At 35.8% G+C, this 8,824-nt stretch overlaps 1 non-coding gene across 1 annotated transcript; it reads left to right on the top strand.

Annotated features, from left to right (window-relative positions):
• The first annotated feature begins 7,665 nt into the window (after window positions 1–7,665).
• On the top strand, window positions 7,666–7,738 carry Trnaa-ugc. Its single transcript has one exon. It is a non-coding gene; the product is annotated as a tRNA-Ala (tRNA).
• The last annotated feature ends 1,086 nt before the right edge of the window (window positions 7,739–8,824 follow it).

The following is an 8,824-nucleotide window of genomic DNA, read 5'->3' as shown; positions in this document are numbered from 1 at the left end:
ACACAAACTCTCGTTACACCATTCCTTAATATCGCTTATAAGGATCTGATCCTCGGAATTAATGACATACACCAAACCAAAGGTAAGAACAAATAAAAAAAAATCTTTTTATGTATCATTAATCTACAAAAACACAATGTCCAGTATGACACGTATTTAAAAACCTTTGTCACATCTCGTTTGATAGCACTTTATAGGACGGTTGTAACAATTTTATATCAATTTTAACGTGCGTAATAAGGTACCGTTTCGACCCAGCTTTACTGAGCCGGTTATCTTTATTGGCGCGTTTATAAAATTTATTGTCTGTGAACATTGGTTTATTTTATAGTTGACATTATAATAGCACTACCTATTTATTACTAGTCTATTTACTACTTTAAGTGTATGAGTGGTATGTATTAAAATTGTTTGATTCTATAAATATAGTCTTATTAAAATATTATAAAAAAGCATATCGAATTTATTTAGATTTTTTTTATTTGACCTAGAATCTGAAACTGACAATTCACGATTGTTATGTTTCTACAATTGAGCTCATCGGCTTCAAACAATTTGAAAACGTATAAATTCGACTCTCGGGAACTTAGACACTAAAAGAGATTACTTTTTATTTAGGTTGAACTTTATAGTTGGTTACTAAAAAATACCTTCGCTTTCTTTAACGATGCCCTGGTGTGATAAAAATGTACCTTGTGGTCATTTCGGCCCAACGAGAGATTTCATGTAATTTGACATAATCAGAAAATGTAGACGTTATCGGTTGTAGACGTATTTAAAAATGCAATTAGTATAAAAATTCTATCTTCGTCTGTAGCAAAAAAAAATTTTAATCAACTCTCATGATAACCCACGTGAAGTTGGTATTATCCACACGAACCAATTCAAAAGCAAAAGACATTAATGTAGGAAATTATTAGCTATATTAAAAAATAATATTATATCTATTCCTTTATTTACCGTAGTACTCTCTCACGAATTATTTTTTTTTTTTTGGTTTCGCGGAGAAAGTGCCTTATTACTACCGCCCAGCCTTCGTGGGGGGTGACTGAGCGGTTATGCTGGGGTAACCGTGCCTTACGGCCGGGTGTTAAGCCGCCCGGATTTGATGGTGACCTTCGGGCGACCGCCGGGCCGAGTCCCTAGCCCTATATACAACTTAACCTATGCACGGCCTACCAGCTAAAACTCCGCGGTGGCCCTCTTCGGCGCATTAGGGACGGCTGCGGGCTTCCTCTGACGTTGAAGTGTCTAGCCTGCGACCGCAGCCGCCCCTGCGCGGTGCCGCCTTGCGGCCCGTCTCCTATGGGGGGGAGGGGGCTCAGAAGCCCCCGCGCACCGAAGGATGCCCTCGGCGTCTACGGCAGCGTGAGGCCAACTACACACTGCCGTCCATCCCGGGGGTCAACCGAAAAATGTGCAAAGGATGCACAGAAATGCACTAGGGCGGTCAGCCCCCTACTGCCCGCCGACGACCCCCTTCGTGGCCCCTATTAGTCGCCTCTTACGAAAGGCAGGGGATACCGTGGTGAAATTCTCCAAACGCCCCCATTCCACAGGGCGGACAAACTATTATACATAAAACACAATTCATAAAAAAAATCAAAAGCACTTTTTTAGATATTTCTATATTATTTTTGAGGTAAAAGGCCCTAGAATATGCTTTATATCAAACTTGACATTAATTATAATGTGTTGAACATTTAATTTGTTCTGTCTCCAGTTCGTCATAACTAATTAGATACTTGTGTTGTTCTTGAACGCGAAACTCATTGTAGTTAGAGGACGCCGCTCAAGTTTCTTACAACCTAAAGTTTATTTGAAATAATAACAAGTGCTATGAAACGCTAACGAGTGTTAAGTAGTCTAGTATACAATTCGTTTACTTTGGTACTCCTGAAGAAATTGCTATCTACATAAAATTTATAATAGATTTGTATATTTGGCAAACTGTTCCAAATCTCAATATAATATTGCATTTGCATACATTCACGCCTCTTGTCCAGAAGGGATTGGCGAAGGCACAACTCCTCTCTTTGCCACATCATCAGGCTTTGGAATAGTTTCCCTGGGCGCGTGTTCCCTCCCTATAGCCCTGGGTCCTTGTACCGTAGCGTGAAGAAGCAGCTCAGTAGGCTGGCATGATTGTATCAAATGGCTTGAGATATCTGGCATAATGGCAACCCATTCGATACTCTGGACGACATCGCGCGTACCATCAGGTGCAGTGCAGTCACTTTGTAGTGCTTGATAAAAAAAACTATGGCAGTCCATTTTCGCCATGTTTATTCCGTCCCATTATTTGATAGGGAGCGAACCTATCACCATATTACAGATAACTGTTATGCCATATGAAATGAAAAAACTATTGTGTAGTTATACATAAAGTCGAAGTTACAATATCTACCTACATTGTATACTTATATATTTATTTTTTCGGTTGGTGGTCCTTTCTACTCAAAATGAGCTCAAGACACTGTGAGCACATTCTGCATATATTGGAATACCAACTACAAAAAAAGTTATACGTAAATTTCACTAATCTGCTTCAAGCGTTTCAATTCAACATATTCCTGAATTCTATTTATCTAGATTGGCGTAAGTACTAATACTAGTACATTCTCTATTAAATAACCTCCCTAGATTACTGTCTATAAGTTATTATTATCATACAACTGTTACTAGTGTATATGAAGCCATTAGTAATTATCTTATCCCGGTAATGAGAACATTAGTTGACGTTATCTATCTATGTAATCCTCCATTGAAACTAGGTTGTACTATCGATGCTTATCGGATCATCGTTCCTGATAAGGGCAGTATCTGAATCCTGTATAAGTCGATAGACGAAGATAATTCTATCGACTGTCAAGGGGTTTTATGTCTGTATTTTAGTCAATGTCTATTTGGACTACACTCACTTTCACTCAATGTAGTACGTTCTGCCAAAACAAAGTACTATAAATAAGAATTTCCTTGGGTATTAAAATAATATACAAGTCTACATCTATAGATATATAACACCTAGGTTTGATAAGTATCTCTGGGACTGGTTACCACACTAAGAATATATATATGGAGCAAGTCTGTTTTAAAATGGAAAATTCTATTTGGTTGGTTCAATGTCTTTTTGTGTTGAGTTAATTTTCTCACACAAATAAATATCGTTATTTTATTACTATTGTTAGAGTAGGACGAAATTACGCTACAGAGCCGACTTTCGCTAATCAACATTGTTTTAAATTTAGCATAGGAACGAAATACTTAGTATGTTATAATGTGTAATGACTTTACTTGTGATAGGTCTCTCATATGTGAGAGTCAACTTAAGTAGGTACCACCGCAATGTCTATTTCTGCCGCCAAGCCTCAATAGTCACTGTTGTGTCCCGGTTTGAAGGACATTATAGCCAGTATAACTACTGAACATAATAAGGCTTAACATCTCATGTAAAGGATGGCAAGCGCAGTGGAATACAAAACAATTGTTACGCGCCGCTATCCTAGCCGATCACATCGGGCGTTTCCGGAAGTATTCGGCTGCGCGGTCTGGCTGGCAGAAGAGAAGATATGTCACGCGGCGACTATTCGATTATTATTCTCTCTGGCTGGACGTTGTCAAAAGAATGTCTAAAATTGTATTCTGTAATTATTTTGCTAATATATTTACTGTAAAAAGAGCGTTTTACATTCAGAAGTGGGATTATACAAATGATAATTTGAAGTTACATTGAATTCGAATGTGAAGAGAACTATCGGAATAAATCTGTGATGAATCATTGAATGCCAAAATTAAAATTACCAGATTCTCAGATTTTTAGTTACCATGGCAACGTCTACGTCTGTTGAAGTAAATATGTTGGGAATGCATATGGAATTGATGTCTGCACATTAGTACGATTAAAGACATTCATAACAAAAACTTCTTTATGCCTGCTGCTTGGCTCACTGGAGAGGGTGTTTTCTTAGAAACTAAATCATTGGAGACAGGAATGACTGGAGTCATGTGAAGTCAAATTAGTGGCGCAACACTTCAGGCTGACAATGCGAACGTGCGTAACTGTTTATTTTATTTAATCTGATCTGTCTGTGGCCGTGAGCTTTTTGATAATATTCTATCTGCAGCCGTGACCATTCTGATCATATTCTGTATGTAGCCATAAGCATTCTGATCATATTCTGTCTGTGACCATGAACATATTCTGTCATTCATTGTCTGTGATCATATTGTCTGTAGTCATGAGCATTCTGATCATATTCTGTGTGCGGCCATGAGCATTCTGATTTGTGTTGCTGGGCCCTATTTGTTTAAAATATAGGTACCCAATTCAGTTCTACTTTCTCAAATTTATTTTTGTGAATACCTTACGGTATTCACTTTGCAGGGGAATGTCTAAAATTGTATTCTGTAATTATTTTGCTAATATAATGTTTACTGTAAAAAGAGCGTTTTACACAATACTTTGTAATTCAAAGCGTTGGATAGTGTGTCTACTGTTTATGGGCGGTCGTATCGCTTACCATCAGGTGAACGGCAACCTCGTCTCGTCATTCAAAGCAATAAAAAAATGCAATAAGGCTATGATTTATGTTAAAACTTAACTGCTTAGCCAACTCGAACTTATCTACACTATGTTGCGACATTTCGTATAACAAAAACAAGCCAAGTCATCTTTTGACTAAACTAGTGATTTATTTGGTTACGGAACTATTGTTTCTTGTAACTCGATGAGGCTGTTACTCCACTAACTTAGCTGCTGCAACTCATAGTATAATATTGAATAATATTGTAATTAATAAAGTGTCATATAGCTAAATATCTAAATAAATACAATTAAAACTATAAATAGACAATTATTATAAATTACATTGTATTATAAATTATACCTTATACGCAGTACATTACATGTGATGCAGCTCAACATAGAATTACAAAGCCTATATATCATTTAATATTACAAAAACTGTGTTAAACTAATTTTTATTACTTTTATGGTATTTTTACCACAGGAATTATTGATAAATTTGAACAAACATAACAATATTTTACAAATTTAATACAGTGACAATAAAATTTCATAACTTAATTTCAATTTAAAAGTTATGGATATTTAGTTATAAATATATGAATAGTTATAAATATTTCCATCTTCATTTATCGCTTGCAGTGGATACCACATCCGCCAACAAACTGTACTGATATCACTACGAGACAGAGCAGTTGGCCTGAAGCCATTCGATTTGCGGGGCAAAGATTATTGTTAGTAGAGTTTGCCGGCAGCGCTGAGAATGTATTACAAAGTTAATTGATATTTGTGTATACAACAGCTTAATAATGCTTGCACTCGCAGAACAAAGATCGCTAATAATATACGTTAACAAAGGTGGAAATTGCCGCGTCATTGCACATGTTCAGACAGGGTAACCATTTAAACAATAATTGCGTCCGATTATTGCTAGCAGTAATTAATGAGGCTTAAATCGGACGATCTTCAGTTTTACTTATTGAAATTTCGCATAGCTATGCTTAGTTAATACACAAATTTACTCGATCAGCTGTAAGTCAAAACCCGCCATCATGCCTCTTAATAAGGTTTAAACTAGGAACTTGTGATGTCTTTGACAGCTATTTAAGCAATCCTTAACCACCTCTTAACGCTGAAATAAGTTTATAAATAAGACTGATATTCTGTAAATAATGAATACCGCGATGTACATTATCTTCATTCTGGTGATGTTTTCGTCATATTCAATGCATCGGTTCAACAGGCCGGCATAATTTTGTCGACTGTCGAGGGGTAATCATCTCTCGTCAGTCGTCATTCTATTGGACCCCACTCCACTTACCATCAGGTGCAGGGGATCACTTTACCATGCCCTTATTAAAAAAATGCTACACTTTATGACACCGTAAGAGTGTAAACTTAAGTAAACGCTGAATGTAAATAACACTAAGACTAACACATAGACTTTCAAGATCTCAACAATAATCAATTTTAACAGGAGATTCTTTTTTTTATTTAATTCTTTATTGTTCACATGCACAAGAAGAAAAAGACAGTATACCCACTTATAATTTAATGACTGTTGTATTGTTACTCATACTATTAGACTAATCATTATCTGTAGGGAAGCTGACAAATTAGTCAATACTGATAGCATTCCAGCTTTGAGTGGTTTCTTTCATGATTTGTCAGTAACTACATTACACAGACGTAGTTGAATAGTTATAAAGACGTAGCCAAATCCTTTTGATAGTAATCCTGTTACTCCTTTCTGTGTTTGATTTTTTTTTAATATTGTTAGTAGAATAATTATATATAATTTGCATAAAAAAACCTCTAAACTTTATATTTTATAGTTATACTATGTCCTACTAATATTATAAATGCGAAAGTTTGTGAGGAAGGATATATGTATGTATGTATGTTTGTTCTTCTTTCACGAAAAAACTACTGAATGGATATGGTCAAAACTTTACAGTAATGTTGTGTGTATATTAGAATAACACATGGGCTACAATTTATAATGATTTTGTGTAATTTGGTCGGAATATAACGACCAAATTACAAATCAAGTAAGTCGAAAAAAAATATCCCGGAAAACTCGTTCACGCGGACAAAAACCGGACGAAAAGCAAAAGCTAGTACTTTTTTAATTTCACGGCACATTAATAAATGTCATAAGTAACTTATTTATATCTATTACTAGCTGTCCCGGCGAACTTCGTACCGCCTAACAGTCAATGAGTGTCGTGTTACCTTTTAGCTGAACTAATTTAGGCTTTGATGAACGTAATACAGTGATACAAAATAATAGAAATATGAAAACATAAAGCAGGGAACACAATGGCTCTGGTGGCGGGACCAATAATGGCAATTTCACTTTACCACCAAGGCAGCACAAACCAGGCGTTTCACCAGCAAACTTCAATGCACCACAATGCTGGCAAACAACGTCCATTGGACCAATGCAAACTAAACCATGTAAGCTGTAGTCGATGGTGCAATCATATAGAAACGCTGCTCGATTCAAATCAATACTTGAACCATTTCTTCTTGCACTTCGAAGATTATTCCTCTGTTCATCTGAACGATAAGCTCGACGATTTCTCGTTTCTAACCTAGCCGTTTCACGGGCTGCCTCTCTTTGCTCTTGTGTTTGAGAAGCACGAATTAAGGCCATTCTTTGCTCCATACTAACGCGGCGCTCTTCTCGTGCAATTTCTCGTTCTTCATCAGATAATTGACTCGCGATATTCCGTTGCCTAATTGCATTACGGCTCCGCTGGGAAAGATTAGATCTTCTAGGACGCGGCATTGTTATTAATAGTAATACTGAATATGCACTCGCACAAAACCACATAAAATCACCAAATATAATAACACTGACAGACAATAGCTTATCAAGAAAAATCATAGACAACCTATAAAAAGACATTTACACTTTTGTTAACCTGTAGAATAAATCTTAGGTATTATTCCGAGCTATTTTAGATTTTTCTCGATTTGTCTATACACTTCTATTCGAGATGGTCCCTCTCTCCTCCACCCTATTCCTTTCCCTCTCTTACCATTTACAGCTAATATGCGTATGGTGTACTACCGTATGATGGACGGTGTGGCTCGATAATAGATATGGACAAAACGAATGTAAATCTAAAGTAACTCGGATAGCTCAGAAGGAAGAGCAGTTGACTTGCAATCATAAGGTCCCGGGTTCGAGTCCCGGTCTGAGCTATTTTGGATTTTTCTCGATTTGTCTATACACTTCTATTCGAGATGGTCCCTCTCTCCTCTACCCTATTCCTTTCCCTCTCTTGCCATTTACAGCTAATATGCATATGTTTTTTTTTCTAAAAAAATGAATAATTTATAAATAATTTACACAAATTAATGTCTAAAACAAACAAATATAACAGTACCTAAACTTTTTACACAAAATAAATTTCTGAACGCACACATGAATAGTTGTTACAATATTTGACAGGATTGGACAACAAATGTTTGACATTTAATAAACAAAAATGAGCATTTATTGAAATGATTAAGTATTATTACACATATCGAGTTTTCATTGTTTTTAAGATGTATTCTGCTATTCCGGGCGGACACAAATCCAACGAATCAATAACCATGAAAATTGGTTCAGCAGATCTAGAGTTATAAGTGTTGTAACAAACCCGTCTTTGTTTTATATATATAGATTATTAGGGGAAAAAGTTCCGATTGAAAAAAACGGACTCATAACCATTATTAAAAATATATATGTAGGTATAATAACATCTATATAAATCATTTTTATTTTACTCAGCAAATTCAACCATCTTAATACCCACACTATTACTTCCTCGAACCAAAGGATCTGAAGACGCGATGAGAAATTAGATATGTTCAATAACTTCTCAGACAGGGCGGGAAATCTCACAGAGTGAATAATACTACCAATATTTCTCAGTATCATACGAGGCTTCGATATATAAACAATACGTATTGCCTGCTATATATTAACATGAAACTATAATATAGAAACATTTTTGTGACGGTAGCTTATTTTAGATATTTTGTATTTTTCCTTTGAGTACCAGAAACAAAAACAATATTATAAACAGAATGAAAGTAGTTAAGTATTTTCTTCATTACTAGTGCAAAAGGATGATCTTATAATACGATTATGTAATGAAATTTTAAAAATCCCCTCATAGCCAAATTTCGGCCAATTTCAACAAAGATCGGTCGGATACGCAGAAGATATACATACACAAGTGTGTTCGCAATGCACAGGTGGGTCAACTATTCCTTCATTCTCATAGTCCGGTGAGACAG

The sequence above is a fragment of the Manduca sexta genome, chromosome 12 (assembly GCF_014839805.1).
Source record: "Manduca sexta isolate Smith_Timp_Sample1 chromosome 12, JHU_Msex_v1.0, whole genome shotgun sequence".
Lineage (NCBI taxonomy): Eukaryota > Metazoa > Arthropoda > Insecta > Lepidoptera > Sphingidae > Manduca > Manduca sexta.
Note: the sequence above shows the minus strand (reverse complement) of the source record. Positions and strands in the feature narration are given on the sequence as shown.